The sequence below is a fragment of the Rana temporaria genome, chromosome 2, assembly GCF_905171775.1.
Source record: "Rana temporaria chromosome 2, aRanTem1.1, whole genome shotgun sequence".
NCBI lineage: Eukaryota > Metazoa > Chordata > Amphibia > Anura > Ranidae > Rana > Rana temporaria.
The window spans coordinates 19,963,375-19,978,042 of NC_053490.1; positions in this window are offsets into that span (position 1 = coordinate 19,963,375).

A 14,668-nucleotide genomic window follows, 5' to 3' on the forward strand; every position below is an offset into this window, starting at 1 on the left:
GGACCAGATTTGGCCATTTCTCTTGTCTAATCTACAATAATCTATATTTCTCCTGTACAATCTAAACCTGCTTTCCAGTGGTGACCAATACTACAGGAATTGGATTCTAATCCTCATGACCACACAGCAAAGCAGTTATGGGACATCACAACCTCTGCAAGGACACTGGCCTTTAGATACATTTTTGGTCATTATATAGGTGTATATGTATATAGTAAATACAGTATATGCATGTCATCAACAAGAACACCAACCTAAGATACATTATTGATATATAGATGTAGCGTCCTAGAATAGGTTGCTAGAAAGAGGGTCAGGCAAATTTCGTTCTTGGCTCCTTTGTAAACAGTGGAGCAGTGTTTGAGCAGTGTTTGATTTGTTTTGGCTGCTCTGGGTCTCACAGGCTGCAGGCTCAGCTACTTCTCCCTGTATTCTTGTAGGCTCTAAAATATAGTGGGCTGGAGGAGGCTGATCCTGGGCCTGAATATTTATGAGTTCTCAGCCAATTCCTGGGTGAAAGTGCCCAGTAGGTGACTGAGAAGAGATAAATAGTCTGATGCAACAGGGTTATTGTCCTGACGGAGGAGATCCCAGTCTGGAAGAGCTGCTGTCCTTCTGGGCGAGTCAGCTGAAGCTTGCAGAGGAATCACCGAAGTCCCAGCTGTGCTAGAGCTAGGAGGCCTATTGCCGAGAATTCATCGAGGTCCCAGCTCAGGGGGAGCTGGGGGACGGGTTCTCCTGGAAGCAGTTCTGAGCCAAGAAAAGGGGGTGCGCTGAGGATCTGGCCTGGAGATTCAATGCCTAGCCATTATTGGACAGGAGGTATTGAAGTATTTGGAGACACGGTGAGTAGAGACCTGGAAGTAGGACTCTAATGACTATTTGCTGATAACCCCTTGTGTGACTGCATCAGTTCTGCTAAAGTTGTACTTGTCCTACTATGAGTCACAGACGTGCTTACAGCTCTAGTCTCTACAAAGAGGGGTGTGTTGCCTCCCTGAAGAGAATGGACAAAATAGAAAGAGTCCTTCAAATGTTTGTACACTAAATTCTGGAGTATTCCAAAGCTTTCCCTGCACCCCATCCAAGTTTAACCAGCAATAAAACCAAGACAAAAACATCCACTGTCTGGTTATTGTGAGAGACTGTGCAAGTGTTGTGTGCCTCAGATCTCCAATGAGATTTCACCTTCAAAGTCTCAGAGCCACTAGTCAGAATTTCTGAGCCGTACCTGTGCATGCACGGTGTGCTCTTCATTCAATCCTATGGAGAATACATGCTTCACAGAAGAATTCTACATAGGATTGAACAGAGATTGCACAGTGCATGCACAGGCCAGAATATTTTGACAAGCGGCTCAGCGGTTTCGAAGGGAATATCTTATAAGATCACTTGACAGAGGCTCTATCTCTTCCCTGCTCTAAAATAATAGGTTTTGGTTGGAGTATGGATTTACACATGTAGGTAGGTGCTGCTTTGCCAGCTGCAGGAGCTGGCTGTGTGCTCCTGTGCCCGCTCTCCTTCACTCCCCACAGCTGGGCTCTGTGCTTCAGGCTGTGTGAAATCTCCCGCTTACCCACCTCCCTCCTGGCGGTGAGCATGTGGGAGAAGGACTTGTGCATACAGCCGCAAAAGGAAACAATATCCTGGAGAAGCGGTGCTTACAGAGGTGGGTGGGCTGCAGAACGCATTACTCAGAGAACCCTGCACAGGAGAAGGGCTTTTTCTTCTCTGGAATTTTGAGAGGGGACATTCTTATGTCGGAGACCAGAGAGTGTGGGGATGCTGCTGTGTCCTGTCCCTACACTAGAGGAAAGGGAACAGAGAGACTGAGCCTTTGCTGTGCTGGGAAATCAGAGAGCACAGAGCTGTGACCAAAGTGCCAGGAGACTGAGCCACTGTGAGGATACAGTCTTTGCTATGCTGTGGACCAGAGTCGCCCCAAGCAACCCAGAAGTGAGTGGACATCTGACAACAGGGTCTCCATGATGTCAGCTGCTGTGTGTCACTGGGACTGGTGAAAGGGCATTGCTGCCACTGATCTATAGCTACTAGCTGAAACTGAGTACTTAGGGACTGGCCACATTTTTAGCAGGCTTACCAAATGCATGTAGACTTTTCTGGAGACTGTACTTATATGCACCACCATAAAGACTGGACCCCAACACTAGCCAGCTGAAGAATTAGGCAAATGACTTCCCTCAGATACCTACTCTATAAGACCTTTACTGGTTTAGAATAAGAGGTACAGTACCTTTTGTAGGAAGGTCTGAATATTAGCATATAAAATCATACAGAGCAGAATCTGAGCAGCATAGTTTACTGGTCACAAACAAGTTATTGAAGTGTTGATCACCATGTCAGTTACTGTTATCTATGCCATTGTTTATTACTGATTTGCAGGTTACAAGGTATTAATCCATCCAACCATATAGAACTCCATTCTAAACTGCTATAACTTAGTGCTCAAACAGTCTGGAGAACTGTGGTTGACCTTCTTCTCAGAGAAACAACTGCCAAACTTATGCCTCTGAAGCTGAAGTCTCAAGCCTCGTACACACGACCGAGGAACTCGACGGGCGAAACACATCGTTTTGCTCGTCGAGTTCCTTGTTAGGCTGTCGAGGATCTCGGCGAGCCAAATTTCTCCATTGCCGTCGAGGAAAAATAAGACATGCTCTCTTTTTGGCTCGACGAGATATAGCATGGATATAAATACCTATGCAATCTGATTCCAGTGTGGCCAAAAAAAGGTGCCCAGTGTGAACCTAGGCTAACTCAAAACTCCTTGCCTTCAAGGTCTGGCTGACAGATTCAGTCAACCAACACCTTACTCGTGCTCTTCTATTTACTTACGGTCTTGGGTCTCAGGCTCCTCTATCATAGCCAGCAACTCTTTCTCCTTGCACTTTATCGCCTCCTCTAAAATTGCATCCCAGTCTATTGTCTTCTCAGTCTCACTTTTGGCCTCGAGCAGAACTGCTGAGGAAGAGTTACGGTATATTGTACATTACAGACCCCTGCACTATATATACTATATTGTATATTACATACTCCTGCACTATATACACTGGGGGTTATTTACCAAAGGCTAATCCACTTTGCACTACAAGTGCCAATTACAAGTGCAAAGTGCACTTGAAATTGCACTGAAAGTGCACTTGGAAGTGCAGTCGCTGTAGATCCGAGGGGGCCATGCAAGGAAAATAAAAAACAGCATTTTAGTTTGCACATGATTGGATGATAAAATCAGCAGAGCTTCCCCTCATTTCAGATCTACCCCTCAGATTTACAGCGACTGCACTTCCAAGTGCACTTTCTGTGCAATTTCAAGTGCACCTTGCAATTGTAGTTTGCACTTGTAGTGCAAAGTGGATTTGCCTTTCATAAATGACCCCCACTATCTTGTACATTACATACTCCTGAGCTACATACACTATATTGTATGTTACATACTCCTGTACGATATATACCCTATATTGCACATTACATACTCCTGAGCTATATACACTGCATTGTACATTACATACTCCTGTACTATATACCCTATATTGCACATTACATACTCCTGAGCTATATACACTATACTGTACATTACATACTCCTGTACTATATATCCTATATTGCACATTACATACTCCTGAGCTATATACACTATATTGTACATTACATACTCCTGTACTATATACACTATATTGCACATTACATACTCCTGAGCTATATACACTATATTGTACATTACATACTCCTGAGCTATATACACTATATTGTACATTACATACTCCTGTACTATATACCCTAAAACATGGACAGTGTCAGTAGAGCAGTGTATGTGTCAGTAGGGCAGAGGTAGGTGTCAGTAGGGCAGTGTATGTGTCAGTAGAGCAGTGTATTTGTCAGTAGGGCAGAGGTAGGTGTCAGTAGAGCAGTGTATGTGTCAGTGGGGCAGAGGTAGGTGTCAGTAGGGCAGAGGTAGGTGTCAGTAGAGCAGTGTATGTGTCAGTAGAGCAGTGTATGTGTCAGTAGGGCAGAGGTAGGTGTCAGTAGAGCAGCGTATTTGTCAGTAGGGCAGAGGTAGGTGTCAGTAGAGCAGTGTATGTGTCAGTGGGGCAGAGGTAGGTGTCAGTAGGGCAGAGGTAGGTGTCAGTAGATCGGTGTATGTGTCAGTAGGGCAGAGGTAGGTGTCAGTAGGGCAGTGTATGTGTCAGTAGAGCAGTGTATTTGTCAGTAGGGCAGAGGTAGGTGTCAGTAGAGCAGTGTATGTGTCAGTGGGGCAGAGGTAGGTGTCAGTAGGGCAGAGGTAGGTGTCAGTAGAGCAGTGTACGTGTCCGTAGAGCAGTGTATTTGTCAGTAGGGCAGAGGTAGGTGTCAGTAGAGCAGTGTATGTGTCAGTGGGGCAGAGGTAGGTGTCAGTAGGGCAGAGGTAGGTGTCAGTAGATCGGTGTATGTGTCAGTAGGGCAGAGGTAGGTGTCAGTAGAGCAGTGTATGTGTCAGTAGAGCAGTGTATGTGTCAGTAGGGCAGAGGTAGGTGTCAGTAGAGCAGTGTATGTGTCAGTGGGGCAGAGGTATGTGTCAGTGGGGCAGTGTATGTGTCAGTGGGGCAGAGGTATGTGTCAGTGGGGCAGAGGTATGTGTCAGTAGAGCAGTGTATGTGTCAGTGGGGCAGAGGTATGTGTCAGTAGAGCAGTGTATGTGTCAGTAGAGCAGTGTATGTGTCAGTAGGGAAGAGGTAGGTGTCAGTAGAGCAGTGTATGTGTCAGTGGGGCAGAGGTATGTGTCAGTAGAGCAGTGTATGTGTCAGTGGGGCAGAGGTATGTGTCAGTGGGGCAGAGGTATGTGTCAGTAGGGCAGAGGTAGGTGTCAGTAGGGCAGTAGACAGTGCAAGTGATTCTCTATTTGTATTATTATTATTATTATTTTTTTTTTTATCTTTTTATGATTTAAAAAATAAATAAAATAGAAACCCTGTTGGGGGGGCTTTGGTGCAATATCAGCAGGGGCAATCTGCACCACATTGGGTGATTGGGGTGTGCCCAGGCACACTGGCACACCCCCTGCACACTTTTATGACTGGGACACCTTGACAGCAAAATCTATTTTCTAGGAAATGGGGAACTTAGGCCTCTTTCACATGTGCGGACCGTATGTCCGCATTTTCATCCATCCGTTTGCGGATGAAAACGGGACATACATGGGTCCCTATGTGATTGCGGGTGTCAGCGGATGAACATCATTTTGCGAACGGAAGAAAATCCTATTTTTTCTTCCGTCTGCGGATCGGATGAACACCGACACACGGTCCGTGTTCATCCGATCCCCTCATAGGGGAGAGCGGAGAAAAGACAGGGCGATCCCTGCACAGTGTGCGGGGACCGCCCTGTCAGCCGACGGCTTAGCGGGGATTTTACGGAGGATCCCCGCTGAGCTGACCGACACACGGAGGCGGATCATTACTGATCCGCCCCTTGTGAAAGGGCCCTTAGTGTTTAAGCCTCTGAAGCTGAACTGTCAGAAAAAAGTATGTACAGTATTGGGGGAGAAGGAATGGTCAAAAAATAAATAAACAATAGGACCATCATCCCTGAATGAAAAGCAGAAAAAAACCCTAGTAGTGGGATTATGTGGGCCTAAAACATACATATACCAGAGATAAATAACAAAAATAATGTAAAGCAGAATTGCAATTTTTATTTTAGATAGAGATGTTAAAAATGGGCAATAAATGGCTGGTGTAACAACTTAATCACCTCAAAGCAACATATATAGATACATAGTATTCTACATATATTGTTGTCGTCATAGTAGTTGAACCATGACTGCTAGATACAAAAAGCACTGACGCGTTTCAGAATATAGATTCCTTCTTCAGGGGTTTGCAGCAGTAGAATATGTATCTCTTGTGAGGAAAAAAAAAAATATATACAAGTTCATGTAAGTAAGTAGGCCCTGTGTCCTGAGGACCAGGCTGGAACGCACGCCAGCCATGCAGGAAGTGCCAGGGAGGCCGGTTGGCTGCATTTATGAGGAAGCATGGCCCGATGCCATAACGTTCCCATCCATCCTGGACACACACAGATGAGGCCCCTCCGCTTTTCAAAAATTGCAATTCTGCTTTTATATTATTCTTGTTGTTTTTCTCTGGTATATATTTTGGACCCACATAATCTATACTGAGTTTTTTTTCCTCTTTTCAGAAAAAGTACATATAGCTAAACTGAGTTGGGGGAGGGGTGTAAATCTTTCATAAGCCTACAAAATGTTGATAAATTAGTCTAAATATTCTCGTTCAAAGCTGCATGTCTTTAAAAAGAAACTGCAGCCTGCTCACATAATTTGTAATAAAAACATCTTTGCCATTCTGGAGCTTCACTCCAACCACCTTGCGTATTATTTTATATATACTGTGATTCTGCACTGTGCCAAATATGCCGCATAAATCTCCCTCCGCTGAGTCTGGCTGCATCCATTTTAACTGTGGGCAGCTGAAGCTGCTGCCTGTTTACTTCCTGGATTTACACAGACACACAGAGGCACACCTCCAGCTCTGCAGCTCTCATAGGCCCTCCCTTCCTGGCAAACTCCCATGAGAGTGACAGAGAGAGAGCTGTGCATGGTGTCATAAGCCTAGGCAAATGGACCAGACCAAAAACAGGAAGTGGGCTGTATAAGGAATTTACTGGCAGAAAAACACATTTTTACTATCACAAGTTAAAACAACAACAAGGGCAGACGATTTAAAGAGGAGGTCCACACAAAAAGTGAACCTCCGCTTTTTTGAACCCTCCTCCAAGTGTCACACTTGGAACCTTTCAGGGGGAGGGGGGTGCAAATACCTGTATTATACAGGTATCTGCACTTTCGGGAATAGACTGCCACGGGAGTCATGCCCCTTCGCGCCACCCCCCCCCCCCCCCGCTGTCTTCTGGGAAACACACTGGTCCCAGGAGACAGCGGGGACCAGTGAGGGCGTGCCGCACGGCTCGCACATTTGCGCAGTAGGGAACAGGGCAGTGAAGCCGCAACACTGCACTTCCTGATTCCCTCACCGAGGATGGCCTGCCGACATCGAGGGCGCGCTGGACAGGTAAGTCAGCAGCTGCCGTATTTGTAGCTGCTGGCTTTTAAAAAAATAAAAATTTGGGTGGACCTCCGCTTTTAATAGATGGAAAGTTGAAAAAATTACTGAAGTTCCACTTTAAGGTTTGACTGACAAGCGGTATCAAGCAACCCACACCTTAGGCTTGTGCGACGACAGAAAACAATTGTTCTCTATGGGGGTTATTTACGAAAAGGCAAATCCACTTTGCACTACAAGTGCAAACTACGGGCCAGATTCACGTATCTGGGCGCATCTTTGTGCGGGCGTAGCGTATCCTATTTACGCTACGCCACCGCAACTTAGACAGGCAAGTGCAGTATTCACAAAGCACTTGCTCCGTAAGTTGCGGCGGCGTAGCGTAAATGGGCCGGCGTAAGCCTGCGTAATTCAAAGTAGGCTGGTAGGGGGCGTGTTGTATGGAAATGAATCGCGACCCCGCGTAAATGACACGCCTAACGAACGACGCATGCGCGCACATGCTCAGTATCACGTCAAATTTTCTCCCTAAATTACGCCGGCTCAATGCTTAGTCGACGTGAACGTAACCTACGCCCATCCCCATTCACGTACATAAAAAACGACGCTGTTCCGACATTTCCGATGTCCATACCTTAACATGACTTACCCCTGCTTTATGAGGGGTAAAGTTACGCCGGTCATACGCCTTACGTAAACAGCGTATTTTAATACGCCGGGCGCAAGTACGTTCGTGAATCGGCGTATCTAGCTCATTTGCATATTCAACGCAGAAATATACGGAAGCGTCCCTAGCGGCCAGCGTAAATATGCACCCCAAGATACGACGGCGTAGGAGACTTACGCCGCTCGTATCTTGGCACCAGTGAGGCGTATCTGATTCTATGAATCAGTCGCAAAGATACGACGGCGCACATTCGGCGTGGAGATACGCCGTCGTAAGTCATTTGTGAATCTGGGCCTACAAGTGCAAAGTGCACTTGAAATTGCGCTGAAAGTGCACTTGGAAGTGCAGTCCTTCCGAGGGGGTCATGCAAGGAAAATAAAAAAACAGCATTTTAGCTTGGATGATAAAATCAGCAGAGCTTCCCCTCATTTCAGACCCTCGGATTTTCAGTGCAATTTCATGTGCACTTTGCACTTGTAGTGCAAAGTGGATTTTCCTTTCTTAAATAACCCCCCATGTGTCCTATTCACACTGAATTGCACCCTGGAGGTGTGGTGTGCGGTGTGCGGTGAGCCGCAATAAAACGCACACATGCTTCATTTTATTGCAGCGTTTCGGGACGGGATCGCAAGTCACTGTACAGCAGCACAGCCCAGAGACAGGAATGAAGTGTCCCTTTGTACATTTTAACCACTTGCCGCCCACCATATAACAGAATAACGGCGGCAAAGTGGTTGTGATATCCGGACCGGACGTCATATGACGTGATCAGGATACCACCGCAACTCCGATCGTGGTATGAAGCGTCTGACATAGGCTTCTTACCACGTGTTCAGCGTTGACCAATCACAGCTGATCATCGCGTGAACCAAGAAGTGCCGGTAAACGGCATTCCTCTGTTTGCGCTGACAGGGAGAGCTGGTCGGCGGCTCTCCCTGTCAGGCGGGGGGGGGGGGGGTCTGTGCTGATAATCAGCAGATTGATTATCAGCACAGCTGCCATCAAAAGGTGCCAATCAGTGCCCTACACCTGCCAGTTTGTCCCCTAATAAATGCCTGTCAGTGCCCACAGCAGTGCTGATAAGTGACCAAAAAAGTGTCAATCAGTGCCCAAAAAAGTGCCACTCAGTAATGCCTGTCAGTAGCTCCTCATCAATGTTGCCTATCCAGTGCCGCCTATCCAGTGCCGCCTATCAGTACCCATCAGTGCCGCCTATCAGTGCCCATCAGTGTCGCCTGTCAGTGCTGCCTTTCAGTGTCATCAGTGCCGCCTATCAGTGCCCATGAGTTTTTTTTAATTGTCAGGTTTTTTCGTTTATAGTGCAAAAAATAAAAAACGCAGAGGTGATCAAATACCACCAAAAGAAAGCTCTATTTATGGGAAGAAAATTATAAAAATTTAGGGCCAGATTCTTGTAGTTTCTGCGGCGGCGTCGCGTAAGCCATTTACATTACGCCGCCCCAACTTACAGGAGCAAGTGCTGTATTCCCCAAACACTTGCTCCGTAGTTTGGGGCGGCGTAGTGTAATTGGCCCGGCGTATACCCACGTAATTCCAAGGGGGCGGCTTGTATTTAAATTAAGCGCGCCCCCGTGCCGTTCGAATTGCGCATGCGCCGGGCGCATGCTCCAATTCTCGACGGAAAACGTCAATGACGCCGACGTGTGCGTCATTGATGTAAAGTCGTATTCAAGAACGACTTAGTAAAACGACGTACCCGACGGGAAAAGACGACGCGGACCCAACGCCATACTTAACATGGCATACATGGGACTGGCGTAAGGTTACCCCTCATATAGCAGGGGTAACCTTACGCTTACGCAAACGACGTAAGCGACGGTTACGCGACGCGATTTCGTTCGGGAATCGGCGTATCAGGCTAATTTGCATAAACAAATGAGACCTGAACGTAAACGCCATCTAGCGGCCGGCGGCGAATTACATTTAGGATCCGACAGTGTAAGTGACTTACACTAGTCGGATCCTAGCCTAAATCCGGCGTATCTTGTTTTGTGAATACAAAGGGCCAGATTCACAAAGAGATACGACGGTGTATCTACAGATACACCATCATATCTCTGACTTACACTGGTCCTATCTATGCGCCTGGTTCATAGAATCAGTTACGCATAGATAGGGCTAGATCCGACAGTGTTAAACTGTGTTACACTGTCGGATCTTTTTTTCAATTTAAAAATGGCGCCGGGGGCGTTCCTGCTGATTTACGATAAATAATATGTAAATCAGCGAGATACGCAAATTCACGAACGTACGCGGACCCGTCGCAGTGTTCTTACGTCGTTTCCGTAGCGGTTTTCCGTCGTATACTTACCCCTTCTTTTATCAGGCGCAGCCAATGTTAAGTATAGCCGGCGTTCCCGCGTCAAATTTGAAATTTCCTACGTCGTTTGCGTACGCCGATTCACGAACACGCGCGTCGCAAGTCCCGCTCACGTCGCAACCACTGACGTCCTAGTGACGTCAGTGGGAGCAATGCACGCCGGGAAATTCCCCGGACGACGCATGCGCATTTAAATCGGCGCGGGAACGCGCCTGATTTAAATATAACACTCCCCTAGCCGCAGAATTTGAATTCCGCTGGGGGATTTAGGATCCGCCGTCGCAAGTTTGGAGGTAAGTGGTTTGTGAATTAGCCACTTGCCTCCTAAACTTGCGGGAGCGGATCTTAATTCACGTAGATCGAGCGGATCTATAGATCCGCTGAGCTACGTGAATCTGGCCCACAATAATGATACGCCGGCGGGAATTCGATTTACGCCGGTGTATTAGTAGATACACCGGCGTAACTTGTTTGAGAATATGGCCCAAAGTTTGGATTCAGTGTTGCATGACCGTGCAATTGTCATTCAAAGTGCAACAGCGCTGAAAATGAGAAATTGTCCTGGGCAGGAAGGGGGGCAAGTGCCTGGTATGGAAGTGGTCAAATAAAGCCGAGTCAAAAAAAAAAAGAAGAGAACTATGTGATGCACTGAAACGTACTGAAACGCGTATCACACCGCCGCCTACTGTCACCATAAAGCACAGCTGACGCACACTAAGCCGCCGCGGTTTAGTGTGCGGGCGCCGTCTGTTGCTGTGTAACCGGGCCCTTGCTATTTACTTACAGTGCTGGGTCTCAGACTTGCACTTGAACCCCTCCTCACCGAACTGATCCGACGGACTTGGAAAGGGATGGAAGTCTCCTTCTGGAGGACGATAGAAACACTGGGGGTCATAGCTAATGGGCTGTAAACTTGTAGGCCAGTCCGACGTCTTCTCAGTCCCACTTTCTGCTTTGGGAAGAACTTCCTGAAGTTTCCACCAGAAGTCAGAGAAGGTATCCCAAGAGGAAGAGCTACGGTCCTGAATGGGAAGGACGTCATTTGGACCAGGTTCGGCCATTTCTGTAACCCTCTTGTCCTTTGCACTCAGAGAAGCTGCCACCTTGGTCTCCGTTTACGCTGCGGTTGCCATGGCGCTGCACATGCGATCAGTTATGGCACCAGCCATATGAAGGTTTGACAGTTGGAGAGCACAAGCCTACGGCACATGCCTTTGTGAAACATGAAAATATCGCATCGCCAGAATTGCACTGATGGCCACCAATGTCCCCTACATGACAAACAAAGGAATTCACTTCATATGGGACTTTAGCTTCGTATACAATGTACACCTCTGTTATAATTCATACATATACAGGCATACCCCACTTTTAAATACACATCGCTGGAGAGTCCAAAATCAAGCTCACTTCTGCACGGAAACCAATGAGCTTCCAGGTTTTATTACCAGGCTTAATTGAACAAGCTGGGGTTAGAAGCTCATTGGTTTCTATGTAGAAGTGAGGCCCAATGCACACGGGACTCCGGTGCAAACTCTGCTGAACACACGTTTTTAAAGGCTAAAACCGGCATTTAGAAGCGCCTGTTTTGCCGCGATTTTCACTGCGTTTTATCGCGTTTGCGTTTATAAGCGTTTAGTTGAGAAACATCATAAGAGCCTCCCTAAGCTCAAAAAACAACATTATTTAACCATTTCAGCCATTTTGTGAGACCAGAGTGAGTAGCAGCTGAGAGAGACGCAGTGTACTTGTATTTAGCGTGTCACTTGCCACATCACCTGCCACAAGCTGCGGATTGTCCACTTGCCACATCACCTGGCCACGTCACCTGCCACAAGTTGTGAATTGTCCACTTGCCACGTCACTTGCCACATCACCTGTCCACGTCACCTGCCACAAGTTGTGAATTGTCCACTTGCCACGTCACATGGCCACGCCACCTGCCACAAGTTGTGAACTGTCCACTGGCCACGTCACCTGGCCATATCACCTTGCCACAAGTTGCGTATTGTCCACTGGCCACGTCACCTGGCCATGTCACCTTGCCACGTCACCTGTCACAAGTTGTGGATTGTCCACTTGCCACATCACCTGCCATGTCATCTGGCCACGTCACCTGCTACAAGTTGTGGATTGCCCACTTGCCACGTCATATCTATTTATTTTTCTGTTTGCTGAACTCAGTGGACATTTTTGTTTTTTCATCCTAACCACGGACTTCATCTTTAACTCAAATACCACTTTTTATGTTATATTAGTGTAGCACTACCCCCGAAGGAGCTGCTGGATATTTTCGGGCGGCATGTCACCTCTATCTTCTCGCCATCCAGGGTGGTAGATGAGAGTCCACACTTTACACTTCTTTTTCTAAGATTTATTTGTAGAACCTGGTAAGGAAAGAAGTGGTTGAAGAGGTGGAAGGGTAACAAGTAGATAGGTTCAGGTGCATAATTTCAATCCGGAAACACTCCTGCTTCCAGCAACACAGTTCTCGTCGCCACTCTAGCCAGAGTGGGTCTTGCGCACCCGGATAGGTCCCTCTCACTGGCCTAGCAGCAGGAATGGCGCACGGAACAAAGTACAGTCTCTGCCACAGACCTTCCTTTGAGTGGAGACACTTTCGGTCCAGAATTCCCTAAAACAGAATTCAGCACCTGGATCTCTCCAGATTAATTTCTGTAGAATTCAAGTCTGATAGGCGATCACCATCAAGCCTCTCAGTACATGGTGCATCCTTCGATGAAGTTTCCAGGCCTCTCCTGAGATACCAGCCTCTTGCTTGGTCCTCTCCAAGATAGGTCCTTCATCAAGCGGCTTCCTCCCTCTAGGACGGACAGCACAGGATCACCTTGAAACCGTAAACCCAGTCTGACTACTGGGCCTACTCAACAGATCACAACACCGGACCAACGTGGTGGTGGGACGACAGACCAAGGATCAACGACCCCGGTCCAGTGACGTCTGTTCCTTACGTACCCCTCCCCAGCATGCACAGCGGGACGATCAACCCCCACTGATTGGCTGCCGAGGGGAGACACCCAATATCACCTTGACTTAGCTGCTGTCACCCTTGGCCTGGGGTGGTAACAACACCCCAGGCGAACAATGGTGGTCACTCTCAGCACAGCCACGGCTGAAACAAAAGTCAAATTTAGCCAAAATGATATGTGTCTGAGTCAACTAGCACTCAGACTCCCCTCTAAATTTAAAGCAGTGCCAGCCCAACAGGAGCAGGCCGCTACATTAGTAAAACATGTAAAAGAGGTCAATCAGAAAAAGGTAACAATAGTGGGGCAGATTCACATAGAATCCGCGGCGGCGTAGTGTAAGCCATTTACACTACGCCGCCACAACTTACTGGAGCAAGTGCCGTATTCTCCAAGCACTTGCTCCGTAATTTTCGGCGGCGTAGTGTAAATGGCCCGGCGTATGGCCACGTAATTCAAAGGGGGCGGCTTGTATTTAAATTAAGCACGCCACCGCGGCGATCGAACTGCGCATGCGCCGGCCGTAAAAATAGCCCAGTGCGCATGCTCCAGCTCACGACGTAAAAAGGCAATGAAGCCGACGTGAGCGTCATTGACGTAAAGTCCTAATCGCGGACGACTTAGTAAAACGACGTAAACGACGGAAGAAGACGACGCTGACCCGACGCCATACTTAACATGGCATACGGCGGACTGATGTAAGGTTACCCTTCATATAGCAGGGGTAACCTTACGCTTACGGAAACGACGTAAACGACGACGAGGCGGCGGAAAATCGTTCGGGAATCGGCGTATCAGGCTCATTTGCATAGTCAAATGAGAAATCAACGTAAACGCCACCTAGCGGCCAGCGTAGAATTACATCTAAGATCCGACGGTGTAAGTGACTTACACCTGTCGGATCTACGCCGTATCTATGCGTAAATGATTCTAGGAATCAGACGCATAGATACCCAGGGGCCAAAAACAGAGATACGACGGTGTATCTTGAGATACACCGTCGTATCTCTTTTGAGAATCTGGCCCCCTGTCTAATTAAACAGATCGGATCTAAAAAAGTCACCACCACATTGCCTATTCACTTGTGAATTTTTTTTAATAGAACAGAAATGTTTCATGGGAGATATAAGTTTGATGCTTTAAGAGCTGTGGGGATTCAGACGCCCACCGTAGAGACATTGAGAAGATAAAGGCGTTAATGACATGGCATACACCAAGGAGTCAAGAGGATATAAATATAGATTTAAACAACAGAAGAGACAACAGGCACAAGATACAAAGGTTGTTCCGGGAATTATCACCTTCCATCTCTGATCCCGAAGAAGTTCTACTACATCTGCTCAGGAGGTATATGATGATTAGGGCTCCTCCAGATTAAAGTGTTAACTTTGTATATCACCTGTATCATTTTTTTACTTATTTTGGACACTAATGTATTTCTAACTCCTATAGATTTTCCCATATTTCCCCTTTCCATTTCTGAAAACTCTCATTGCTTGTTGGTATACTCCTTGTTTGATGAATTAAAGCGGGAGTTCACCCGAAAAACTATTTTTAACATTAGATTGAGGCTCGTTTTGTGAAGGGGAATCGGGTG